The sequence below is a fragment of the Myxine glutinosa genome, chromosome 12 (assembly GCF_964187855.1).
Source record: "Myxine glutinosa chromosome 12, kmMyxGlut1.1, whole genome shotgun sequence".
NCBI lineage: Eukaryota > Metazoa > Chordata > Myxini > Myxiniformes > Myxinidae > Myxine > Myxine glutinosa.
Window position 1 is genome coordinate 52,740,053 of NC_136272.1, and position 27,094 is coordinate 52,767,146.

Sequence of the window (27,094 nt, forward strand, 5' to 3'; positions counted from 1 at the left end):
GACACACATATACACATACACACACATATATATATACACACATACACACACACACACATGCACGCACACGTACACACACATGTACACCGACACATGCATATACACATACACACATATACACATACACATATGGATACACACACATACACATATACACACACAGACACATACACATATACACATACACACACACAGACACACACACACACATGCATACACATACACACACACATGCATACACATATACATACATACACACACACGTACACACACATGTACACCCACACACATATATATATATATATACACATACAGACACACACATATATACACATAGACACATATATACACACACATACACATGTGTACACACACATGTACACCGACACACATGCACACACATACACATATACACATACACACATGTACACCCCCACACACACATACATACACACACACACACACACACATACACACACACACACACACATATACACACACACACACACACACACACAGACATATATGTATATACACATACACATATATGCACACACACACACACACACACACACACACACACACACACACACACACACACACACACACACACACACACACATGCACGCGCACACGCACACACACACACGTCCCACATGTATATATCCCACATCCCACATGTATATACATGTTTAAAGTGTACGTGCCCTTCCCCCCTCCCCTGCCCGGCAACGCTGAGTACTTCTGCTAGTAACTAATGAAATAAAAACGAAGAAATATCTCTGGGTAATTTCCTGAAACTCGGTGAAATTCGCTGAAATTCGCTGAAATTCGCTCGGTGTATCGGTGAAATATTTTATTTGGGCGGTGTAGAATTGCTTCGAACGAAATATCTCTTAGCAATTTCCCGTCTGTGTTTCATGTCCATGCACACGTGAAATGGAGTTTGTTTTTGCACACGTGAAATGAACATGTGAACCTTTACTTCCGGATAATAATGTTGAATGAAATAAAAACGAAGAAATATAGTGGGGTCACCCGTGGGACATTTCGACATATTGAGTTAGATGCTGCACATTCAAAATGGTTACTGGCAATTCATCAGATCCAGAAATGGTGCAATGAACACAATTTATTTCTTTCACATAATATGTGGCCCCTCACTCCTCTCCACCTGACACTCTCCTCTCTCCACCTGACACTCTCCTCTCTCCACCTGACACTCTCCTCTCTCCACCTAGCACTCCTCTCCTCTCCAATCCCTCACATTCCTCTCCTCTCCAATCCCTCACCTCTCCAATCCCTCACACACCTCTCCTCTCCAAACCCTCACTCTCCTCTCCAATCGCTCCTCACTCGCCTCTCCAATCGCTCCTCACTCGCCTCTCCAATCGCTCCTCACTCGCCTCTCCAATCGCTCCTCACTCGCCTCTCCAATCGCTCCTCACTCGCCTCTCCAATCGCTCCTCACTCGCCCCTCCAATCGCTCCTCACTCGCCTCTCCAATCGCTCCTCACTCGCCTCTCCAATCGCTCCTCACTCGCCTCTCCAATCGCTCCTCACTCGCCTCTCCAATCGCTCCTCACTCGCCTCTCCAATCGCTCCTCACTCGCCTCTCCAATCGCTCCTCACTCGCCTCTCCAATCGGCTTTCCCCGTCTCGTTTCTCTCGTTTTTCTCCCGTCTCGTTCTTTTTCTTGCTCCAAATCGGCCCGTCTCGCCGTTGGCCCGTCTCGCCCGTCGGAATCGGAAATCGGGCCGTCTTGCTTTCTTGCTTGCGCGTAAATAAATTGTGTTCATTACACCATTTCTGGATCTGATGACTTGCCAGTAACCATTTTGTAAAAATGAATGTGCAGCATCAAACTCAATATGTCGAAATGTCACACACATCCATGCCCGTGGGATTCCCAAGGGTGACCCCGCAAGTTTGCATTGACGTTCGTCGACGCACTCGTTCGCCCGTCTCATTCGCTTTCTTGCTACATCCTGTTCAAGTCTGCATTCTTCATCGATCGTCTCATTCATTTTGGAAATAGAAGTTTCCACGCAGCGCATGAATTGTCACTATCCTCAAGAGGAAGTGTCTCGTAATCATCAAATGATAAATGGCAAGTAAATTATATTGTGGAAAATTAAAGATTTCAAATAAACCTATTTAAAGTGTATGCGCACATAACTAATAAAAAAAACGAAGAAATATCTCTCGGTAATTTCATGAAACATATTTTACTTCCGGCTAATGTTGAATGAAATAAAAACGAAGAAATATATGTCGGCATCATTGTTGACGTTTTTGTGACGACTGTCATCAAACGAAAAAGTAATATATCTTATAGTGTAGCAGCATAGCAAACCTGTTGTGCATTTTGTGATACAAGCACCAAATTTGGTACACTAGTAGACTATCATATTATGAAAAGATCTGGATATTGGGCCATCTCAGATTCAGAGATTTGATTTTTGCAAGATTTCGATTCGATTGGGATCGAAGAGAACACCTTCTTCGTCTTCTGTACAGTGAAGTTGCCAGCCCTGAATTCTCTGGCTACATCTGGGTGCTTCATTGGGAGTGCAACCGTGTCCCTCAGGTGAACAGGGACACACCTGGCATAGTGTGTGTGGTCTAAGGCATGGAACCATGGGACCAGTTCCGTCAGGGCATCAAGGTACGTCGTGAATGAAGCCTGCCGCAGAGAACGCACGTAGACCAGTACCAACATCTCTAGTTCCAGCACAGTTGCCCAGTACTGAAAGTTGGGAATGTCTTCTCCTCTCTGGTGACACCAGTCTTCGAACTCAGGCAGGTCTTCTGCATCATCAGCATATGTCATACAGTGGCGTTCATACGCACGGTGTTGCAGGATGTGCAGTGCCGCTGCAGTGATTTGATGAGCTCTTCTTGTGCGGGTGACGTGGGCAGCTCGTAGGAAGGAGTCGGCCGTCCCTGGCGTTGCAATCTCAGCTTGCAAAATCTGCAAATCTTGCAAAAATCAAATCTCTGAATCTGAGATGGCCCAATATCCAGATCTTTTCATAATATGATAGTCTACTAGTGTGCCAAATTTGGTGCTTGTATCACAAAATGCACAATTCTTTTGAATATTTGGGCTAAGCCGCCCCACTAAAACGATATCTATAGGTGTGCAAAGTGTCAAGTTAATCCATCCTTCGATGCCTGAGCCTTAGGCGAACAAACTTTTCAAGTCCTTGCATTATAGTAAAGCGCGGCGTTACGCGCGCTGCTTGTGAGCAAGGAGGAAGCGGACAAGCGGTAACATATAAACGCCTTTATTCAAGACTACACTGTAACACTGTACCGCTCCGGGCTGGGCGCCCGGTGTCTCTCATGAGGCCACGCCTACCCCTCGGACGTGGCCACCGCCCACTTGGTGCGTGGAATGATGTCACCACGCCAGTGGGCTTTTGTGTCCGCCACACGCGCCCCCCCAGAATTCCCGCGCACCTGGAGGGCCAGTTTGCGGGGCAGACGAATGACCCGGCCGAAGCGCCCCCTGGCGATCGGCGGCGTCCGGGGTGCAGGGATGCCAGGTGGGATGCCTCCGGCGGCACCTGGGATGGGTGAAGGACCGGGGGGCGGCATGGCGGCGGAGCTGGGCGGTGCCGGGGGTCCGCCCGCAGGAGGGCGGCCCCGACGTGGGGGTCGGGCCACTGGCGGTGGATGGTCCACATCGAGGTGGGCCGGCTTGAGGCGGTCTACCGAAACGCGGTCAGGAGTACCGCCGATGTCCAGGGTGAAGTGCTTCGCCCCGGTCTCCAGCACGCGGAAAGGCCCGTCGTACGGGGGCCGCAGTGGTGTCCGATGGGCATCGTGGCGGACGAAGACGTACTCCGCCGTGCGAAGCTCCGGGGCGACGTGCGTCGGTGGGTGCCCGTGGCATGCCGTTGGCACCGGGGCGAACCTCTGGGCGGTCTCTTGCAGAGCGGAGCGCTGCTGTGCCGCGGACCATGGTGCCGTGGAGTCGGGGAGGAACTCGCCCGGCACCCGCAGCGGTTGCCCGAAGACCAACTCCGCCGCGGATGCGCGCAGGTCCTCCTTGGGCGCCGTCCGGAGGCCCAGCAGGACCCAGGGGAGCCTGTCGACCCAGCCGCCGTCGCGGAGGGTGGCCCGGAGCGCGGCCTTCAATGAGCGGTGAAATCGCTCACACAGGCCGTTAGCCTGGGGGTGGTAGGCCGTGGTTCGGTGCAGCCGGACCCCGAGCCCCTGCGCAACCGCCCCCCAGAGCTCCGAGGTGAACTGGGGGCCGCGGTCGGATGAGATGTCTGAGGGGGCGCCGAACCGGGCGACCCAGGTGGCGATGAAAGCCTGCGCGACATCGGCTGCCGTTGTCGACGACAAGGGCACGGCCTCCGGCCACCGGGTGGTGCGGTCCACCATGGTGAGGACGTGGGTGAAACCCCGCGAGGGGGGCAGAGGTCCCACCAGGTCCACGTGGACGTGGTCAAACCGGCGTTCCGGCACCGTGAACGGGGCCAACGGGGCCTGGGTGTGCCGGTGCACCTTGGCGCGCTGGCACGCGAGGCATGTCCTGGCCCAGCCGCGGACGGCCTTCCGGAGGCCATGCCAGACGAACTTGTCGGCGATCAGCCTTTGGGAGGCCCTCGCGCCCGGGTGGGACAGGCCGTGGATGGCGTCAAACACCTGGCGCTGCCAGCCCGCGGGCACAATGGGGCGAGGACGCCCGAGGGAGACGTCGCACAAGAGGGCCGCGCCCGCGCCGTCGAACGGCACCTCGGTGACGCGGAGGCCCGTGACGGCGGTCCGCAAGGCCTGGACGTCGGGGTCAGCGGCCTGGTCCGCTGCCATCCGGGCATAGTCGATGCCGAGGTGGACTGCGTGGGCGACGGCCCGGGAAAGGCAATCCGCCACCGGGTTGTCCTTCCCCGCGACGTGCTGGATGTCCGTCGTGTACTCGGACACGGCCGAGAGGTGACGCTGCTGCCGGGCCGACCACGGCTCGGTGACCTTGCCCATCGCGAAGATCAGCGGCTTGTGGTCGACGAAGGCAGTGAACGCCCGGCCCTCGAGCAGATGGCGGAAGTGCCTGACCGCCAAGTGAAGTCCGAGCAACTCGCGGTCGAAGGTACTGTAACGGCGTTCGGGCGGGCGAAGCTGCCGGCTAAAGAACGCCAGCGGTTGCCAAGCTCCACGCACCCATTGCTCGTGCACCGCGCCCACCGCGTAGTCCGAGGCATCGGTGGTGAGGGCGATCGGTGCATCGGGCGCCGGGTGCGCGAGCATGGTGGCGTTAGCCAAGGCGAGCTTCGCGCCCGTGAACGCCGTGTGCATCTGCTCGGTCCAGGTAACGTCGCCTTTGACCGGCTTACCTCGGAGAGCTTCGTGCAGGGGGCGCAGGAGCTGGGCGATACGGGGCAGGAACCGATGGTAAAAGTTCACCATGCCCAGGAACTCCTGCAGCCCTCTGATCGTGCGGGGGCGCGGAAACCCCTTCACCGCCTCCACCTTGGCCGGCAGGGGGACGGCTCCGTGCCTGGTGACACGGTGCCCCAGAAAATCGATTGTGGCGGCGCCGAACCGGCACTTTGCGGGGTTCACAATCAGGCCATGCTGGCCCAGGCGTTCGAAGAGCGTGCAGAGGTGGCGTAGGTGCTCTTCGCGGGACGCGCTGGCGACGAGGATATCGTCCAGGTAGACGTAGACAAAATCCAAGTCGCGCAGGACGCTGTCCATCAGTCGCTGGAACGCCTGAGCCGCATTCTTCAGACCGAAGGGCATGCGCAGGAACTCGAAGAGTCCGAATGGCGTGATGACTGCCGTCTTCGGGACGTCCTCCGGCCTGACGGGGACCTGATGGTAGCCGCGTATGAGGTCCACCTTCGAGAAGAAGGACCTGCCCGCCAAACGGGCGGAAAAGTCCTGAATGTGGGGGACGGGGTAGCGGTCGGGAGTCGTGGCGTCATTGAGACGGCGATAGTCCCCGCACGGTCGCCATCCCCCGCCGGGCTTCGGCACGATGTGCAGCGGCGACGCCCAAGCGCTCTCTGAGCGCCGAACGATGCCGAGTCGCTCCAGGGTAGCGAACTCCGCTTTTGCCACCGCCAGCTTCGTCGGCTCGAGGCGGCGTGCCCGGGCGTAGACCGGTGGCCCGACGGTGGGGATGTGATGGGCCACCCCGTGCTTGACGGCCCCCGCCGAGAAGGTGGGCCGCGTGAGGGCCGGGAAACCGGCGAGGAGGCGGGTGAATGCGTCCGCTGCCGGAAGCGTACAGACCAACGTGGCCGGAACCGAATCGTTCGGCAAGCCGCTTGGCAAGCCGCTCGTTGAGCTGGGCAACGCACATGCGAGCGAGCTGAACGTCTCGGCCTGGACAAGCCGTCTGCGCTTGACGTCGACCAGGAGCCCATTAGCGCACAGGAAGTCCGCGCCAAGCAGTGCCATGGGCACGTCGGCGGTGACGAACGTCCATCGGAAAACCTGCCCTCCAAACCGCAGAGAGAGGCAGCGTTTTCCGTACGTACGGATGGGCGTCCCGTTCGCGGCAAGCAGCGCGGGGCCCCCACCCGTGGCGTGCTTGTCTGACATGCCGGCGGGAATGACACTCACCTGTGCTCCCGTGTCGCACAGGTAACGGCGCCCGGAGAAGGTGTCCGTTATGAACAGCAGGCTGCTCGAACGGCCGGCGCTCATCGCCACAATTGAGCGCCGGCCCGGGCGTTTCCCGACCCGTTGAAGGAGCACGGCGGATGACACCGCCGAGCTTCGTGGCCGAACTTGGCGTGGAACCAGCACCAGGTGGTGGAGCTGGAGGAGCGCGGCTGGCTCCGCCAGGCCGGTGGAGTCGACGGGTTTCCCCGCGGTGGCGGTTTTCGCCGCGGCGGTGGGCGGGGCGTGGCGGCGTTCACGAGGTGCGTATCAGCATGCTGCTGAACCACAGCGTGCTGTAGAAGATGATGCTGTGGAACAGCAGCGTCGAAGGCCGTGACGGCCACGCCAACGCTCGCCCGCGTGTCCGAAGCGGCGAAGTACTTGTCCGCCTCGGCCGCCAATGCTCGGGGTTCCGTTAGCCCGGTCCCGGCCAACGCGAGGCGAACCTGCGCTGGAAGTTGGCGACGGAAAAGCGCCCGGAATAGCGAACCGGGGGCTTCGTCGCCCAACAGTGACAGCATATGGTCCATTCGGACCGACGGGCGCGTCTCACCGAGCTCGGGGAGATCCAGGAGGCGGTCGGCCCGTGCGTCGTCCGTGAGTCTGAACGTGGCTAGGAGTAGCCGCTTGAGTGCCTCGTACTTGTGGCCGTCCGGTGGGTGGCGAAGGACGGACACAACTCGAGCGGCCGTGCCGGGCCCGAGGGAGGCGACGACGTGGCAGTAGCGCGTGTCATCGCCGGTGAGGTGCTGAAGCTGAAATTGGGCTTCGGCCTGGACGAACCAGACTTCGGCCTGAGCCTCCCAAAATTCCGGAAGTTTGACGAAGGCGGCCATGGCGATGGCGTCGCGTGTGGAAGGATCGCTCCGGCAGATCCAACGTCGAGGGTCACCAATAAAGCGCGGCGTAACGCGCGCTGCTTGTGAGCAAGGAGGAAGCGGACAAGCGGTAACATATAAACGCCTTTATTCAAGACTACACTGTAACACTGTACCGCTCCGGGCTGGGCGCCCGGTGTCTCTCATGAGGCCACGCCTACCCCTCGGACGTGGCCACCGCCCACTTGGTGCGTGGAATGATGTCACCACGCCAGTGGGCTTTTGTGTCCGCCACAATAGTATGATTTTCCTTGGTGGCCATATTGGATTTTGGACGTCATCTCGAAAATAAGTGACATATGAAATGTACCTTTCCCTGAATCAGTTTCACTGACCTCAAAAACCCCTGATTTGATACCTCATTTGTCTATCTGTGACTTCTACAGCCAGAGATATATGATATTTCAGTTTTGCTGGTGGCATTTTGAATTTTGGCCAACATCTTGGAAAATCTGAAACGGTCAGGATGGCTCCTAGGCTAAAATCAATTGATAGGTCCAAACGAAGCTCCATACCCGGAACTCCGGAAACCCATTGATCAATAATCTCGTGTTGCCGCTTCCGGTCCGGTCTGGAGAGGACGCTGGCGTTACTTGTTCGCCGCTTCTCCGACTGGGCCATTGTACATAGTTTGCTTTTCTGGTGGTCGTGGCGGATTTTTGACCGTTGGGTCTGCCCTCTGCTCGGTCCCGGCTCTGCTCCTGGCTTCGCCTGCCCGGCTCCTCCACTGTTTCCTCAGGCCCGCTCCCGTTGTTTGTGGCCGTTGTTTGCGGCGGTGGCTGTTTGCCGCTGTGGTCTTGATTAGCGGCTGCAGTCGTTTGCCGCTGCGTTTGCCGCTGCGTTTGCCGCTTTGCCTCCTCGACCTTGGCCTCGTACTCGTCCCTTCGCTCCTGCCTGGCATGGCTCTGAGGTACTCCGCCGCAAGGCTTCTTCTGCTCAATACCCGCTCCACCCCATCATGCATCTCTGCCATCAAATCAAATGGACTCCTCCGACGACCCAGGTACATTCACCATGGCTCCGGTCGTAAGTTTGTTTATTTGCAATCAGGTCACTCCATCCCCGTCCTCTGGTCGGCTCAGCGCACTCTCACTCTTCGTCCCAGCGCACCTGGTCACAGCAACCCACACGATCGCACCTCCTGCCTACGAACCCTGGCTAAATCACCTGAATTCATCCCTGCTGTTCAAAACAACATCAAGCTCACCCTGTTCAACACCCGGTCCCTCAACAACAAATGCCTCATCCTGAACGAATACATCCTGGATAACAAACTGGACTTTCTCTGTCTCACCGAAACCTGGCAACAACCTCTGGACTACTACACACTTAACCTCACCACACCCAATGGATATTCCTACGTCAATAAACCACGCTCGGAGGGCCGAGGTGGTGGAATTGCCGTTATCCACCGTCAAGACATCAAGACCAACCTCATCTCCATCTCATCTGCTCCATCATTTGAACACCTGGCTTTAAAACTCTCTGGTCACACGCAGTCAGTCATGGCTGTCGTCTACCGCCCTCCCAAACCACACCCATCATTCCTGTCTGACTTCTCCTACTTTCTAACCCAGCTATGTTCCCTCTCCCCCTCAATCCTCCTCCTTGGTGATTTCAATATCCACATGGACTCCACTGACTCCACAATAACCACTGACTTCACTGATTTACTCACCTGCTTTAACCTCACTCAACATGTCGACTTTCCTACCCATATCCGTGGTCACATTTTGGACCTTGTCTGCTCCACTGGATTAAGTTTGCACCATCTCTATGGCTCCGACCTCACCCTCTCTGACCACTTAGCCATCACTCTGACCATCAACATCCCCGCCCCAACACCAAGGCATTATCGCACAATCAACTTCCGTAAGCTAAACGCTCTTTCACCTACCTCATTCTCATCCACCCTCTCTGAAAAAATGTCCACTTCTCCCTTCATTGACCTCCACACCCCTTCCGACCTCACTGACTACTACAACCACACTCTCTCCTCCTGCCTTGACCAGCTTGCACCTGTAAAAACCAAAACAGTTTCTTTCACCCATTCTGCTCCCTGGTTTACCCCTGAACTCCACCTGATGAAAACTCGTGCTCGCCAACTTGAAAGACTCCGCAATAAAACGGGTCTCACAGTTCACTCCCAAGCCTACAAGGACCACATACAACACTACAAAGATGCCCTCTCCCGCGCCCGCTCTGCCTACTACTCTCAAATTATCCACTCTGGCTCCGGAAACCCAAAAGCACTCTTCTCGACAATAAACAAACTCCTCCGCCCCCTGAACACCACCACCCAGTCATTCACAGTAGACAACTGCATCTCCTTCCTCTCTTTCTTCCAACGCAAAATTGACAACATCTACAACAGCTTGACCACCGCCGCACCCGCTCCCCCTCCAACCACCTGCCCCCCCTTGTCCTGCCATCCCCTGTCTCGGTTCTCCCCAATCTCCCCTACTGACCTCTCTGAACTCCTCATAGGAATGAAAACTGCCACCTGCACTCTTGACCCCATCCCCTCCAGCTTTGTCAAAGCCTCCCTCCCTGCTCTCTCTCCACTTATCATTGCAACAATAAACTCCTCCCTGTCTACAGGCATCGTCCCACCTTCCCTCAAAATTGCTGCTGTTACCCCCATTCTAAAAAAACCTGGTCTAAACCCTGACACCCTAAACAACTTCAGACCCGTCTCCAACCTACCCTTTCTGTCAAAAGTTTTGGAACGCGCTGTAGCCACTCAACTCAAACATCATCTCTCTGCCAATAACCTGTATGAAACATTCCAATCCGGATTCCGCTCCAACCACAGTACTGAAACTGCTCTCCTCAAAATCACCAACGACCTTCTCCTATCCTCTGACGCTGGCAACCTCAACATTCTCGTCCTCCTCGACCTCAGCGCTGCCTTTGACACCATCGATCACACTATCCTCCTCACCCGACTTGAATCCACCTTTAACGTTACCGGCACTGCCCTCTCTTGGATTAAATCATACCTCTCTGACAGATGCCAGTTCATCTCCATCAATAACTGCAAATCCCCCACTGCTCCCCTCCCCCAAGGTGTCCCCCAAGGTTCAGTTCTTGGCCCCCTCCTCTTCATCCTTTACCTGTCCCCGCTCGGTCACTTAATCCGCCGTCATGGTCTCCAATTCCACTGCTTCGCCGATGACATCCAGCTTTTCATCTCCACCAAGTCCGTCTCCACCGACACCCACTCTATCCTGACAAACTGCATCACTGAAATAAAATCCTGGCTTCAAATCAACTTCCTCAAGCTTAACTGTGATAAATCTGAAATAATCATCATTGGCCCAAAAACGCTCACAAAATCCACCCATAACTTTGCCCTCAACATCGACGGTATCCCAGTATCCACCTCCCCTCACATCCGGAATCTTGGCGTCATCTTTGACCAAACCCTTTCCTTCGACAAATACACTAAACAGATCACAAAGTCAGCCTTCTTTCACCTGAAAAACATTGCCCGTCTCCGCTCATCCCTCTCCTCCACGGCTGCAGAAACCCTCATCCATGCCTTCATCACCTCCCGTCTGGACTACTGCAATAGCCTCCTCTATGGTTCACCCTCAAAAATCACCAATAAACTCCAATACATTCAGAACTCCGCTGCCCGTCTACTCACCCATTCCCGGACCCGTGACCACATCACCCCCGTCCTTTACAAGCTTCACTGGCTCCCCATCCCCCAGAGAATCCAGTACAAAATCCTCCTCTTGACATACAAAGCCCTCCATAACCTGGCCCCATCCTACCTGGCTGACCTCCTCTCCAGACACACTCCCACCCGCAACCTCCGCTCTGCTGGTACCAACCTCCTGACCCCCTCCATCCGGACCAAATTCAGATCCTGGGGGGACAGGGCCTTCTCCATCGCTGCTCCCACCCTCTGGAACTCACTACCTCACACCATCAGAGACTCCTCCTCACTCACCACATTCAAAACATCACTAAAGACCCACCTGTTCAACACTGCATTCAACATTCAACCCACAGCATTTAACCCCTGACTATCTCTTCTCCTTCTCCCTCCTTTTGCTTTAAATATTTCCCTATTGATTCTTGTCTTTTTGCAATTGTTGTTTTCATGTATTGTTATGCATTATGTTTGCCACTCTGTCAAAGCGCCTTTGGGCTTCTGGAAAAGCGCTATACAAAATAAATGAATTATTATTATTATTATACCAAATTTGGGACTTTTGTCCGGCTTGTAACATTACGCCTAAAAATTGTTGCTAAGCCACCTGACTATCACATGCAGTGTTATTTGTAAAAGTTTGGTCCATAAGCACGAAAAGAAAAATGGTAGTTTTGTAAAGTCGTTCCCCCAGAAATTATTGCTAAGCTGCCTAACTAGATCAATCACATGGGGGTTAAATGCATGTTCCAAGTGAACTCCAATCGGTGGAGGCGTCATGGTGCACCGGGCTAAGGCGGGCCACGATGACGTATCAACGATGAGACTCGAGAGCTGCAAACGGCAAAGGTTCGAATCCTCGATCCTGGGCCCCCGCAGGTGTTGCGCCGCGCAAAATGAGCCTCAAGCTAAAGACGTCCGGGCGGACGCCCCGGGCACCTGGGCCTCCACCCCCTTGAATCTAAACCAATTAATCAATAATTAATCACTGAAAAGCGAATTTATGCATTTGAAATCGTCCACCGTTCCTTGTCGTGACGTCACATTCAACGGCCATAAAATGAAATGTTGTTGTTTTTTTGAAGGATATTTAAATAATCTCGTTGACCCTTAAGGACTTATATATATATATATAAAACCCTTCGGTTTATAATTATATATAAAATCGATGGACCATCCACAGGGTAAAGGAAAGAATAAAAGAAAAAAATATCACCTCCCGTTCCAGATCCAGGAAGTTGACCCCAAGAGGAAGAAGAAGAAAAAGAACCACCCTTCGGCTAGTCACTCGTCACTCGTCACTCGTCAGTCGTCAGTCGTAGTCCTCGGGCACACTGAAACTGTAAGTGTCATGTGCGGCTGTGCGCGTCATACGGGTTGAAGGCACGAACAGTGCACCAAAATCGAGCGTCATTATATATCATATATCATAAATTAATAATGCACTATATCCTGCCTCCAAAGGTGCGGGCGACAGTCCCTGACCGAGCTTTGTTGGTTTATTGGTTTATTCCCAAAGATGGATGTTCCATTCACCGTGAGGAGCATTCCCAAAGATGGATGTTCAATTCATGGTGAGGAGCATTCCCAAAGATGGATGTTCCATTCACGGTGAGGAGCATTCCCAAAATTAGTCACGTGAAAAAGTAAGTACCCGTGTACAAGTAAGTACACGTGAAAAAGCTCCGTCTCCCTGTGCCGCTCCGTCTCCCTGTGCCGCCCCGTCTCCCTGTCCCGCTCCGTCTCCCTGTCCCGCTCCGTCTCCCTGTCCCGCTCAGTCTCCCTGTCCCGCTCAGTCTCCCTGTCCCGCTCAGTCTCCCTGTCCCGCTCAGTCTCCCTGTCCCGCTCAGTCTCCCTGTCCCGCTCAGTCTCCCTGTCCCGCTCAGTCTCCCTGTCCCGCTCAGTCTCCCTGTCTGCGGGCGACAGCTCAGTCTCCCTGTATGGAGTGGGAGGGAGAGAGCAGTGGGATTGGTAGAATATGGAGTGGGAGGGAGAGAGCAGTGGGATTGGAAGAATATGGAGTGGGAGGGAGAGAGCAGTGGGATTGGTCGAGTGAAGTATGGAGTGGAAGGGAGAGAGCAGTGGGATTGGTAGAATATGGAGTGGGAGGGAGAGAGCAGTGGGATTGGTAGAATATGGAGCGGGAGGGAGAGAGCAGTGGGATTGGTCGAATATGGAGCGGGAGGGAGAGAGCAGTGGGATTGGTCGAGTGTGGAGTGGAATGGAGAGAGCAGTGGGATTGGTCGAATATGGAGTGGGAGGGAGAGAGCAGTGGGATTGGTCGAGTGACGTATGGAGTGGAAGGGAGAGAGCAGTGGGATTGATCGAATATGGAGTGGGAAGGAGAGAGCAGTGGGATTGGTCGAGTAAAGTATGGAGTGGAAGGGAGAGAGCAGTGGGATTGGTAGAATATGGAGTGGGAGGGAGAGAGCAGTGGGATTGGTCGAGTGAAGTATGGAGTGGAAGGGAGAGAGCAGTGGGATTGGTCGAATATGGAGTGGGAGGGAGAGAGCAGTGGGATTGGTCGAGTGAAATATGGAGTGGAAGGGAGAGAGCAGTGGGATTGGTAGAATATGGAGTGGGAGGGAGAGAGCAGTTGGATTGGTAGAATATGGAGTGGGAGGGAGAGAGCAGTGGGATTGGTCGAGTGAAGTATGGAGTGGGAGGGAGAGAGCAGTGGGATTGGTAGAATATGGAGTGGGAGGGAGAGAGCAGTGGGATTGGTAGAATATGGAGTGGGAGGGAGAGAGCAGTGGGATTGGTAGAATATGGAGTGGGAGGGAGAGAGCAGTGGGATTGGTCGAGTGAAGTATGGAGTGGAAGGGAGAGAGCAGTGGGATTGGTAGAATATGGAGTGGGAGGGAGAGAGCAGTGGGATTGGTAGAATATGGAGTGGGAGGGAGAGAGCAGTGGGATTGGTCGAGTGTGGAGTGAGTGGGGAGGGAGGAACGAAGAGGAGCGGACAAGTTCTCGGAGAACATTGATTGTGTAGACTCCTGGCTGAGCTGGACAATCTTTTAACAAAAGGTCAATCATGGAACATGATGGTATTCAGAAAGCAAGGGTGCCAGAAGAAATCTGTTTTGTAAGACAAAAAGCGTTCCTTCAAATTGGTATTTCCACATCACTGCAAATGAAGAGATATGTCGATGTCTATTCATTACACAGACAACTCTGACTGGCCTGGCACCAACGGCCACAAGCTGTGTCTTCAAATCCCTTAAGCTCATATTTCGTTCCAAGACAAACAGAACAATGACTTCGAACTTGAAGGTCGATAAGCATTTGTCCTCATGCAAATTTGCGGTCAACGAACAGAATCATTCCCACGACGGGTCGACGCCTTTTACTTTGTAAGATATAATAACTGGTGTCCGTTATGTTGTAAACAATCAGTGAGAAAAGACTATCATGAGGAGGTGCGTGTTATGTTAACTATGTTGACAATTCAGAAGATGTCTTTAATTTAAATTATTGCTTTTGGAAAGAGACCACTGGGAACCGGACCCCAGTTTAACTCAAGGTGCCGGAGATAACTCTCCTCCACCTAGATTACTTTTAGCTACTCGATGGAAGTCCAAAATCGACTTCCACACTCCGAAGAACACCAGGGTAGTTTCGGCATCCACACGATATTGTTTTTGAATATCCCTTCTTTTCTATACTTTGCCACATGGCACACACACCATATATGAAGGGGCCTTTTCTATACTCTGCCACATGGCACACACCATATATGAAGGGGCCTTTTCTATACTTTGCCACATGGCACACACCATATATGAAGGGGCCTTTTCTATACTTTGCCACATGGCACACACCATATATGAAGGGGCCTTTTCTATACTTTGCCACATGGCACACACCATATATGAAAGGGCCTTTTCTATACTTTGCCACATGGCACACACCATATATGAAGGGGCCTTTTCTATACTTTGCCACATGGCACACACCATATATGAAGGGGCCTTTTCTATACTTTGCCACATGGCACACACCATATATGAAGGGGCCTTTTCTATACTTTGCCACATGGCACACACCATATATGAAGGGGCCTTTTCTATACTTTGCCACATGGCGCACACCATATATGAAGGGGCCTTTTCTATACTTTGCCACATGGCACACACCATATATGAATGGGCCTTTTCTATACTTTGCCACTTGGCACACAACATATATGAAGGGGCCTTTTCTATACTTTGCCCAATGGCACACACCATATATGAAGGGGCCTTTTCTATACTTTATCACATGGCACACCACATATATGAAGGGGCCTTTTCTATACTTTGCCACTTGGCACACACCATATATGAAGGGGCCTTTTCTATACTTTGCCACATGGCCCACACAATATATGAAGGGGCCTTTTCTATACTTTGCCACATGGCCCACACCATATATGAAGGGGCCTTTTCTATACTTTGCCACATGGCCCACACCATATATGAAGGGGCCTTTTCTATACTTTGCCACATGGCCCACACCATATATGAAGGGGCCTTTTCTATACTTTGCCACATGGCGCACACCATATATGAAGGGGCCTTTTCTATGCCCCTGGAATTTTTCTCAACAGTAAATATTAAAATCGTGTTTTGGTGCCCTTGTCTTCAATAGAATGTTTCAGAGAGAGCAGCAAAATGGCAGTGATAGAAGTACAAGTCAAACATAGTGACCAGATTGTGATCATACTAAAATATGCAATTTGTTGTCTGTCTGTTTGTCCCTCTATCTGTGATGACAAATCCTCTTTCTTAACCAAATGCATAAGCATTGTGATGGGAGGCTTATACTTCGTAGGATACTCACAAGTACATCACGAAGGTAATGCCTGGGTTAGACGTGCATCCACCTTATGGTGGAAACCTGGGTGAGACGTGCATCCACCTTATGGTAGAAACCTGGGTTAAACGTGCATCCACCTTTTGGTATGATCCTGGGTTAAATGTGCATCCACCTTTTGGTATAATCCTGGGTTAAACGTGCATCCACATTTTGGTCCAAACCTGGGTTAAATGTGCATCCACCTTTTGGTATAATCCTGGGTTAAATGTGCATCCACCTTTTGGTATAATCCTGGGGTAAATGTGCATCCACCTTTTGGTATAATCCTGGGTTAAACGTGCATCCACCTTTTGGTATAATCCTGGGTTAAATGTGTATCCACATTTTGGTATAATCCTGGGTTAAATGTGCATCCATCTTTTGGTATAATCCTGGGTTAAATGTGCATCCATCTTTTGGTATAATCCTGGGGTAAATGTGCATCCATATTTTGGTATAATCCTGGGTTAAATGTGCATCCATCTTTTGGTATAATCCTGGGTTAAATGTGTATCCACATTTTGGTATAATCCTGGGTTAAATGTGCACCACCTTTTGGTATAATCCTGGGGTAAATGTGCATCCATCTTTTGGTATAATCCTGGGTTAAATGTGCATCCATCTTTTGGTATAATCCTGGGTTAAATGTGTATCCACATTTTGGTATAATCCTGGGTTAAATGTGCACCACCTTTTGGTATAATCCTGGGGTAAATGTGCATCCATCTTTTGGTATAATCCTGGGTTAAATGTGCATCCACATTTTGGTCCAAACCTGGGTTAAATGTGTATCCACATTTTGGTATAATCCTGGGATAAATGTGCATCCACCTATTGGTATAATCCTGGGGTAAATGTGCATCCACCTTTTGGTATAATCCTGGGGTAAATGTGCATCCACCTTTTGGTATAATCCTGGGTTAAATGTGCATCCACCTTTTGGTATAATCCTGGGGTAAATGTGCATCCATCTTTTGGTATAATCCTGGGTTAAATGTGCATCCACATTTTGGTCCAAACCTGGGTTAAATGTGCATCCACATTTTGGTATAATCCTGGGTTAAATGTGCATCCACCTTTTGGTATAATCCTGGGGTAAATGTGCATCCACCTTTTGGTATAATCCTGGTTTAAATGCGCATCCTCCTTTTGGTATAATCCTGGGTTAAATGCGCATCCTCCTTTTGGTGGAAACCTTGGTTAAATGTGCATCCACCTTATGGTATCATCCTGGGTTAAATGTGCATCCACCTTTTGGTATAATCCTGGGATAAATGTTCATCCACCTTTTGGTATAATCCTGGGTTAAATGTGCATCTACCTTTTGGTAAAATCCTGGGTTAAATGTGCATCCACCTTTTGGTATAATCCTGGGTTAAATGTGCATCCACCTTTTGGTATAATCCTGGGTTAAATGTGCATCCACCTTTTGGTATAATCCTGGGTTAAATGTGCATCCACCTTTTGGTATAATCCTGGGGTAAATGTGCATCCATCTTTTGGTATAATCCTGGGTTAAATGTGCATCCACATTTTGGTCCAAACCTGGGTTAAATGTGCATCCACATTTTGGTATAATCCTGGGTTAAATGTGCATCCACCTATTGGTATAATCCTGGGGTAAATGTGCATCCACCTTTTGGTATAATCCTGGGGGTAAATGTGCATCCACCTTTTGGTATAATCCTGGGTTAAATGTGCATCCACCTTTTGGTATAATCCTGGGTTAAATGTGCATCCACCTTTTGGTATAATCCTGGGTTAAACGTGCATCCACCTTTTGGTATAATCCTGGGTTAAATGTGCATCCACCTTTTGGTATAATCCTGGGTTAAATGTGCATCCACCTTTTGGTATAATCCTGGGTTAAATGTGCATCCACCTTTTGGTATAATCCTGGGTTAAATGTGCATCCACCTTTTGGTATAATCCTGGGTTAAATGTGCATCCACCTTTTGGTATAATCCTGGGGTAAATGTGCATCCACCTTTTGGTATAATCCTGGGTTAAACGTGCATCCACCTTTTGGTATAATCCTGGGTTAAATGCGCATCCTCCTTTTTGTGGAAACCTGGGTTAAATGTGCATCCACGTTTTGGTATAATCCTGGGTTAAATGTGCATCCACCTTTTGGTATAATCCTGGGTTAAATGTGCATCCACCTTATGGTATAATCCTGGGTTAAATGCGCATCCTCCTTTTGGTGGAAACCTGGGTTAAATGTGCATCCACCTTTTGGTATAATCCTGGGTTAAATGTGCATCCACATTTTGGTATAATCCTGGGTTAAATGTTCATCCACCTTTTGGTATAATCCTGGGTTAAACGTGCATCCACCTTTTGGTATAATCCTGGGTTAAATGTGCATCCACCTTTTGGTATAATCCTGGGTTAAATGTGCATCCACCTTTTGGTATAATCCTGGGTTGAATGTGCATCCACCTTTTGGTGTAATCCTGGGTTAAATGTGCATCCACCTTTTGGTATAATCCTGCGGTTATATATATAATGGTATAATTATATATATAATGGTATAAACCTGGTATAATCGGAACTTATAAAAGACGTTTGTCGTGATGCTTCTCTTCTATGAGCTAATGATTATGTACACTCTAGAATTTTTTTTTTCAAGTATTCCCACAACACAACAACAACAACATGCATTTTAAGGCCATGTTCCCTGCTAGAGCGGAAGTATTCCCACAAGGCGATGTAATATACACAACATGTCGTCGCACACCACTCCTGTCCTAACACTTCCTTTTTTGAGTTTTTAGCTGCGACGAGCATCTCTATGAGAGGACCGCGTTGTTGTTCTTGTTGTTGGGGTGCCTTTTTGAAAAGCGCATGCGCATACACTCGGACTTCCCCTACCGACCAAGCCCGTTTCAAATTATCCCTCTGCCACCCAGAATTAACATTAATAAATAACATTAATGAATTAAGATTAACATTAACAGAAATAACATTCACGTCCATACATTATATGTAATTAGTTGATGAAGCATGATGCGTCACAAAACAAAGGACAAGACCAGAACTGAAAGACAAAAAGACGCTGGTGCATGCGTATAATTTAATGACTGGTCGAATTTGGTAGCGCATATTGCAACGGATATCCTCATGATTCTACACGTCGCAGCTGGTGATCACACTGTGGTCATTTTTCTCTTGTTTTTTAAAAGTATTTCCGCAAGGTGATGTAATGCACACACAGTGTCACTGCACACCACTCATGCACTAACACTTTCTTTTTTGAGATTTTTTTTTTTGGTATTCCCGCAAGGTGATGTAATATATACACCATGTTGTCGCACACCATTCATGCACTAACACTTCGTTTTTGAGTTTTTTTTTTAGTATTCTCTCAAGGTGATGTAATATATACACCATGTCGTCGCACACCACTCATGCACTAAAACATCCTTTTTTCATAGCAACATAGCACAAGCAATATGTTATCAAGTGATTTCTCCATTCAAATTCCCTTGTTTGTGATTATCTCATGGCAACGTCCTTTGTAAAAACAAACTTAAATCCGTTTCTTTCACAATTTGCTAGCTACATTTTAATTTGCATTCATTATTATTACATTAAGGAGTCCCTCTTTCTTGACCTTCTGACAATAAGAATCATCCTTTGTGCCAGTGACTGTTGTACACACCTGTCTTGTTGCACCATTCAGGGAGCTGCTGGTCTTCAAACAAAACTTTGAGCTCGTTGTAACGTTTGCTCGAGCTCAAAAAAGGAAAAAGGCTGATTGAATGTTCCAATATTAATTGATCGTTCATGTTTAATTCCTTTGTAGGACTTGTTGATAAAGACCAAATGAAAAGCAACGATCTACATGCATTACCCACACACTCTGGCAAGGTATGTTAGGTGTAAAGGCTGATTTATGCTTCTGCAAACATGCACGGGTGTCGCCCGCAGACGTCCGCATGGGTGTTTGCCAACTTACTTGCATGTAACGTTAACGCGTGCAGTACGGGGCAGTGTCACATTTACTAAAACTAAAGAATGTACAGAAAATGGAGAAGCACCCAGAAATGGAAACCCGTTTCCACCTCCGGTAAAAGTGTAAACATTCTGTTTGAATGTTTTGGTTCTTTGTTTTAGTTCCGGATTTGGGTCTGGGCCCAACCCTCAATGCTACCAGATATACTTCCCTGCTCAACCAATCAGCGTTTGTTTGATGCACATGACCACAGCTACGTGCGACGCATTGTTGAGATTTTGGAGGGGTGCGCATCGACCCCTCGGCGAGCCTATGCGGGCTACGGTTACCCATAAACCCCTTCTCTGCATAGCTATGCAGAGACGCTTACGTGCATCTTCGTAGAAGCATAACTCCGGCTTATGTGATCATTGTCTCAATAAACCAACAAAAAAAAGATAATTCATTCAGAAATACGGATTGATTAATTCCTTCGGAATTAAAGATCGATTAATTTTCTCAGAAATACAGATTGATCAATTCGCTCAGAAATAGAGAGAGATTCATTACCCCAGAATTAGAGATAGATTAATTACCCCAGAATTAGAGATAGATTAATTACCCCAGAATTAGAGATAGATTAATTACCCCAGAATTAGAGATAGATTAAATCCCACATAATTGGAGAAAGATTAATTACTGTACCCCAGAATTGGAGATAGATTAATTCCCCCACAATTAGAGATAGATTAAATCCCCCATAATTAGAGATAGATTAATTCCCCCACAATTAGAGATAGATTAAATCCCCCAGAATTAGAGATAGATCAATTCCCACAGAATTAGAGATAGATTAAATTCCCCAGCATTAGAGATCGATTAAATCCCCCAGAATTAGAGATAGATTCATTCCCCCCCCCCCAATTAGAGATATATTAAATCCCCCAGAATTAGAGATAGATGAATTCCCTCAGAATTAGAGACAGATGAAATCCCCCAGAATTAGAGATAGATTAATTCCCTCAGAATTAGAGACAGATTAAATCCCCTAGAATTAGAGAAAGATGAATTCCCCCACAATTAGAGATAGATTAAATCCCCCACAATTAGAGATAGATTCATTCCCCCGCAACTAGAGATAGATTAAATCCCCCAGAATTACAGATAGATGAAATCCCCCAGAATTAGAGATAGATTAAATCCCCCAGAATTAGAGATAGATTAAATCCCTCAGAATTAGAGAAAGATTAAATCCCACATAATTAGAGAAAGATTAATTACCCCAGAATTAGAGATAGATTAAATCCCCCAGAATTAGAGATAGATGAAATCTCCCAGAATTAGAGATAGATTAAATCCCCCAGAATTAGAAATAGATTCATTACCCCGCAATTAGAGAAAGATTAATTACCCCAGAATTAGAGATAGATTAAATCCCCCAGAATTAGAGATAGATTAAATCCCCCAGAATTGCAGATAGATTAAATCCCCCAGAATTAGAGAAAGATTAAATCCCCCAGAATTAGAGATAGATTAAATCCCCCAGAATTAGAGATAGATTAAATTTCCCAGAATTAGAGATAGATTAAATCCCCCAGAATTAGAGAAAGATTAAATTCCACATAATTAGAGAAAGATGAATTACCCCAGAATTAGAGATAGATTAATTACCCCAGAATTAGAGATAGATGAAATCCCCCAGAATTAGAGATAGATTAAATCCCCCAGAATTAGAGAAAGATTAAATCCCACATAATTAGAGAAAGATGAATTACCCCAGAATTAGAGATAGATTAATTACCCCAGAATTAGAGATAGATGAAATCCCACATAATTAGAGAAAGATGAATTACCCCAGAATTAGAGATAGATTAATTACCCCAGAATTAGAGATAGATTAAATCCCACATAATTAGAGAAAGATGAATTACCCCAGAATTAGAGATAGATTAAATCTCCCAGAATTAGAGATAGATTAAATCCCACAGAATTAGAGAAAGATTAAATCTCCCAGAATTAGAGATAGATTAAATCCCCCAGAATTAGAGATAGATGAAATCCCACATAATTAGAGATAGATTAAATCCCACATAATTAGAGAAAGATTAAATCCCACATAATTAGAGATAGATTAATTACCCCAGAATTAGAGATAGATTAAATCCCACATAATTAGAGAAAGATGAATTACCCCAGAATTAGAGATAGATTAATTACCCCAGAATTAGAGATAGATTAAATCCCACATAATTAGAGAAAGATGAATTACCCCAGAATTAGAGATAGATTAATTACCCCAGAATTAGAGATAGATTAAATCTCCCAGAATTAGAGATAGATTAAATCCCCCAGAATTAGAGATAGATGAAATCCCACATAATTAGAGATAGATTAAATCCCACATAATTAGAGAAAGATTAAATCCCACATAATTAGAGAAATATTCAATCCCACATAATTAGAGATAGATTAAATCTCCCAGAATTAGAGATAGATTAAATCTCCCAGAATTAGAGATAGATTAAATCCCCCAGAATTAAAGAAAGATTAAATACCCCAGAATTAGAGAAATATTAAATCCCCCAGAATTAGAGAAAGATTCAATCCCCCCAGAATTAGAGAAAGATTAAATTCCCCAGAAGGAGAGATAGATTAAATCACCCAGAATTAGAGAAAGATTAAATCCCCCAGAATTGGAGATAGATTAAATCCCCCAGAATTAAATCCCCCAGATTAAATCCCCCAGAATTAGAGATAGATTAAATCTCCCAGAATTAGAGAAAGATTACCCCAGAATTAGAGAAAGATTAAATTACCCAGAAGTAGAGAAAGATTAAATCACCCAGAATTAGAGAAAGAATAAATCCCCCAGAATTAGAGATAGATCAAATCCCCCAGAATTAAATCCCCCAGAATTAGACATAGATTAAATCTCCCAGAATTAGAGTTAGATTAAATCCCCCAGAATTAGAGAAAGATTAAATCCCACATAATTAGAGAAAGATTAATTACCCCAGAATTAGAGATAGATTAAATCTCCCAGAATTAGAGATATATTAAATCCCCCAGAATTAAATCCCCCAGATTAAATCCCCCAGAATTAGAGATAGATTAAATCCCCCAGAATAAATCCCCCAGAATTAATTCCCCCACAATTATAGATATATTAAATCCCCCAGAATTAAAGAAAGATTAAATCCCCCAGAATTAGAGAAAGACTAAAGCCCCCAGAATTAGAGAAAGATTCAATCCCCCCAGAATTAGAGAAAGATTAAATTCCCCAGAAGTAGAGATAGATGAAATCCCCCAGAATTAGAGAAAGATGAAATCCCCCAGAATTAGAGAAAGATTCAATCCCCCCAGAATTAGAGAAAGATTAAATTCCCCAGAAGTAGAGATAGATGAAATCACCCAGAATTAGAGAAATATTAAATCCCCCAGAATTAGAGAAAGATTAAATTCCACATAATTAGAGAAAGATTACCCCAGTATTAGAGGTAGATTAAATCCTCCAGAATTAGAGACAGATTAAATCCCCCCGAATTAGAGATAGATTAATTCCCCCACAATTAGAGATAGATTAAATCCCCCAAAATTAGAGATAGATTAATTCCCCCACAATTAGAGATAGATTAAATCCCCCAGAATTAGAGATAGATCAATTCCCACAGAATTAGAGATAGATTAAATTCCCCAGCATTAGAGATCGATTAAATCCCCCAGAATTAGAGATAGATTCATTCCCCCCCCCCCCAATTAGAGATATATTAAATCCCCCAGAATTAGAGATAGATGAATTCCCTCAGAATTAGAGACAGATGAAATCCCCCAGAATTAGAGATAGATTAATTCCCTCAGAATTAGAGACAGATTAAATCCCCTAGAATTAGAGAAAGATGAATTCCCCCACAATTAGAGATAGATTAAATCCCCCACAATTAGAGATAGATTCATTCCCCCGCAACTAGAGATAGATTAAATCCCCCAGAATTACAGATAGATGAAATCCCCCAGAATTAGAGATAGATTAAATCCCCCAGAATTAGAGATAGATTAAATCCCTCAGAATTAGAGAAAGATTAAATCCCACATAATTAGAGAAAGATTAATTACCCCAGAATTAGAGATAGATTAAATCCCCCAGAATTAGAGATAGATGAAATCTCCCAGAATTAGAGATAGATTAAATCCCCCAGAATTAGAAATAGATTCATTACCCCGCAATTAGAGAAAGATTAATTACCCCAGAATTAGAGATAGATTAAATCCCCCAGAATTAGAGATAGATTAAATCCCCCAGAATTGCAGATAGATTAAATCCCCCAGAATTAGAGAAAGATTAAATCCCCCAGAATTAGAGATAGATTAAATCCCCCAGAATTAGAGATAGATTAAATTTCCCAGAATTAGAGATAGATTAAATCCCCCAGAATTAGAGAAAGATTAAATTCCACATAATTAGAGAAAGATGAATTACCCCAGAATTAGAGATAGATTAATTACCCCAGAATTAGAGATAGATGAAATCCCCCAGAATTAGAGATAGATTAAATCCCCCAGAATTAGAGAAAGATTAAATCCCACATAATTAGAGAAAGATGAATTACCCCAGAATTAGAGATAGATTAATTACCCCAGAATTAGAGATAGATGAAATCCCACATAATTAGAGAAAGATGAATTACCCCAGAATTAGAGATAGATTAATTACCCCAGAATTAGAGATAGATTAAATCCCACATAATTAGAGAAAGATGAATTACCCCAGAATTAGAGATAGATTAAATCTCCCAGAATTAGAGATAGATTAAATCCCACAGAATTAGAGAAAGATTAAATCTCCCAGAATTAGAGATAGATTAAATCCCCCAGAATTAGAGATAGATGAAATCCCACATAATTAGAGATAGTTTAAATCCCACATAATTAGAGAAAGATTAAATCCCACATAATTAGAGATAGATTAATTACCCCAGAATTAGAGATAGATTAAATCCCACATAATTAGAGAAAGATGAATTACCCCAGAATTAGAGATAGATTAATTACCCCAGAATTAGAGATAGATTAAATCCCACATAATTAGAGAAAGATGAATTACCCCAGAATTAGAGATAGATTAATTACCCCAGAATTAGAGATAGATTAAATCTCCCAGAATTAGAGATAGATTAAATCCCCCAGAATTAGAGATAGATGAAATCCCACATAATTAGAGATAGATTAAATCCCACATAATTAGAGAAAGATTAAATCCCACATAATTAGAGAAATATTCAATCCCACATAATTAGAGATAGATTAAATCTCCCAGAATTAGAGATAGATTAAATCTCCCAGAATTAGAGATAGATTAAATCCCCCAGAATTAAAGAAAGATTAAATACCCCAGAATTAGAGAAATATTAAATCCCCCAGAATTAGAGAAAGATTCAATCCCCCCAGAATTAGAGAAAGATTAAATTCCCCAGAAGGAGAGATAGATTAAATCACCCAGAATTAGAGAAAGATTAAATCCCCCAGAATTGGAGATAGATTAAATCCCCCAGAATTAAATCCCCCAGATTAAATCCCCCAGAATTAGAGATAGATTAAATCTCCCAGAATTAGAGAAAGATTACCCCAGAATTAGAGAAAGATTAAATTACCCAGAAGTAGAGAAAGATTAAATCACCCAGAATTAGAGAAAGAATAAATCCCCCAGAATTAGAGATAGATCAAATCCCCCAGAATTAAATCCCCCAGATTAAATCCCCCAGAATTAGACATAGATTAAATCTCCCAGAATTAGAGTTAGATTAAATCCCCCAGAATTAGAGAAAGATTAAATCCCACATAATTAGAGAAAGATTAATTACCCCAGAATTAGAGATAGATTAAATCTCCCAGAATTAGAGATATATTAAATCCCCCAGAATTAAATCCCCCAGATTAAATCCCCCAGAATTAGAGATAGATTAAATCCCCCAGAATAAATCCCCCAGAATTAATTCCCCCACAATTATAGATATATTAAATCCCCCAGAATTAAAGAAAGATTAAATCCCCCAGAATTAGAGAAAGACTAAAGCCCCCAGAATTAGAGAAAGATTCAATCCCCCCAGAATTAGAGAAAGATTAAATTCCCCAGAAGTAGAGATAGATGAAATCCCCCAGAATTAGAGAAAGATGAAATCCCCCAGAATTAGAGAAAGATTCAATCCCCCCAGAATTAGAGAAAGATTAAATTCCCCAGAAGTAGAGATAGATGAAATCACCCAGAATTAGAGAAATATTAAATCCCCCAGAATTAGAGAAAGATTAAATTCCACATAATTAGAGAAAGATTACCCCAGTATTAGAGGTAGATTAAATCCTCCAGAATTAGAGACAGATTAAATCCCCCCGAATTAGAGATAGATTAATTCCCCCACAATTAGAGATAGATTAAATCCCCCAAAATTAGAGATAGATTAAATCCCACAAAATTAGAGATAGATTAAATCTCCCAGAATTAGAGATAGATTAAATCCTCCAGAATTAAATCCCCCAGATTAAATCCCCCAGAATTAGAGATAGATTAAATCCCCCAGAATAAATCCCCCAGAATTAATTCCCCCAAAATTAGAGATAGATTAATTCCCTCAGAATTAGAGACAGATTAAATCCCCTAGAATTAGAGAAAGATGAATTCCCCCACAATTAGAGATAGATTAAATCCCCCAGAATGAGAGATAGATTCATTCCCCCGCAACTAGAGATAGATTAAATCCCCCAGAATTACAGATAGATTAAATCCCCCAGAATTAGAGACATATTAAATACCCCAGAATTAGAGATAGATTAAATCCCCCAGAATTAGAGAAAGATTAAATCCCACATAATTAGAGAAAGATTAATTACCCCAGAATTAGAGATAGATTAAATCTCCCAGAATTAGAGATAGATTAAATCTCCCAGAATTAGAGATAGATTAAATCCCCCAGAATTAGAAATAGATTCATTCCCCCGCAATTAGAGAAAGATTCATTACCCCAGAATTAGAGATAGATTAAATCCCCCAGAATTAGAGATAGATTAAATCCCCCAGAATTGCAGATAGATTAAATCCCCCAGAATTAGAGAAAGATTAAATCCCCCAGAATTAGAGATAGATTAAATCCCCCAGAATTA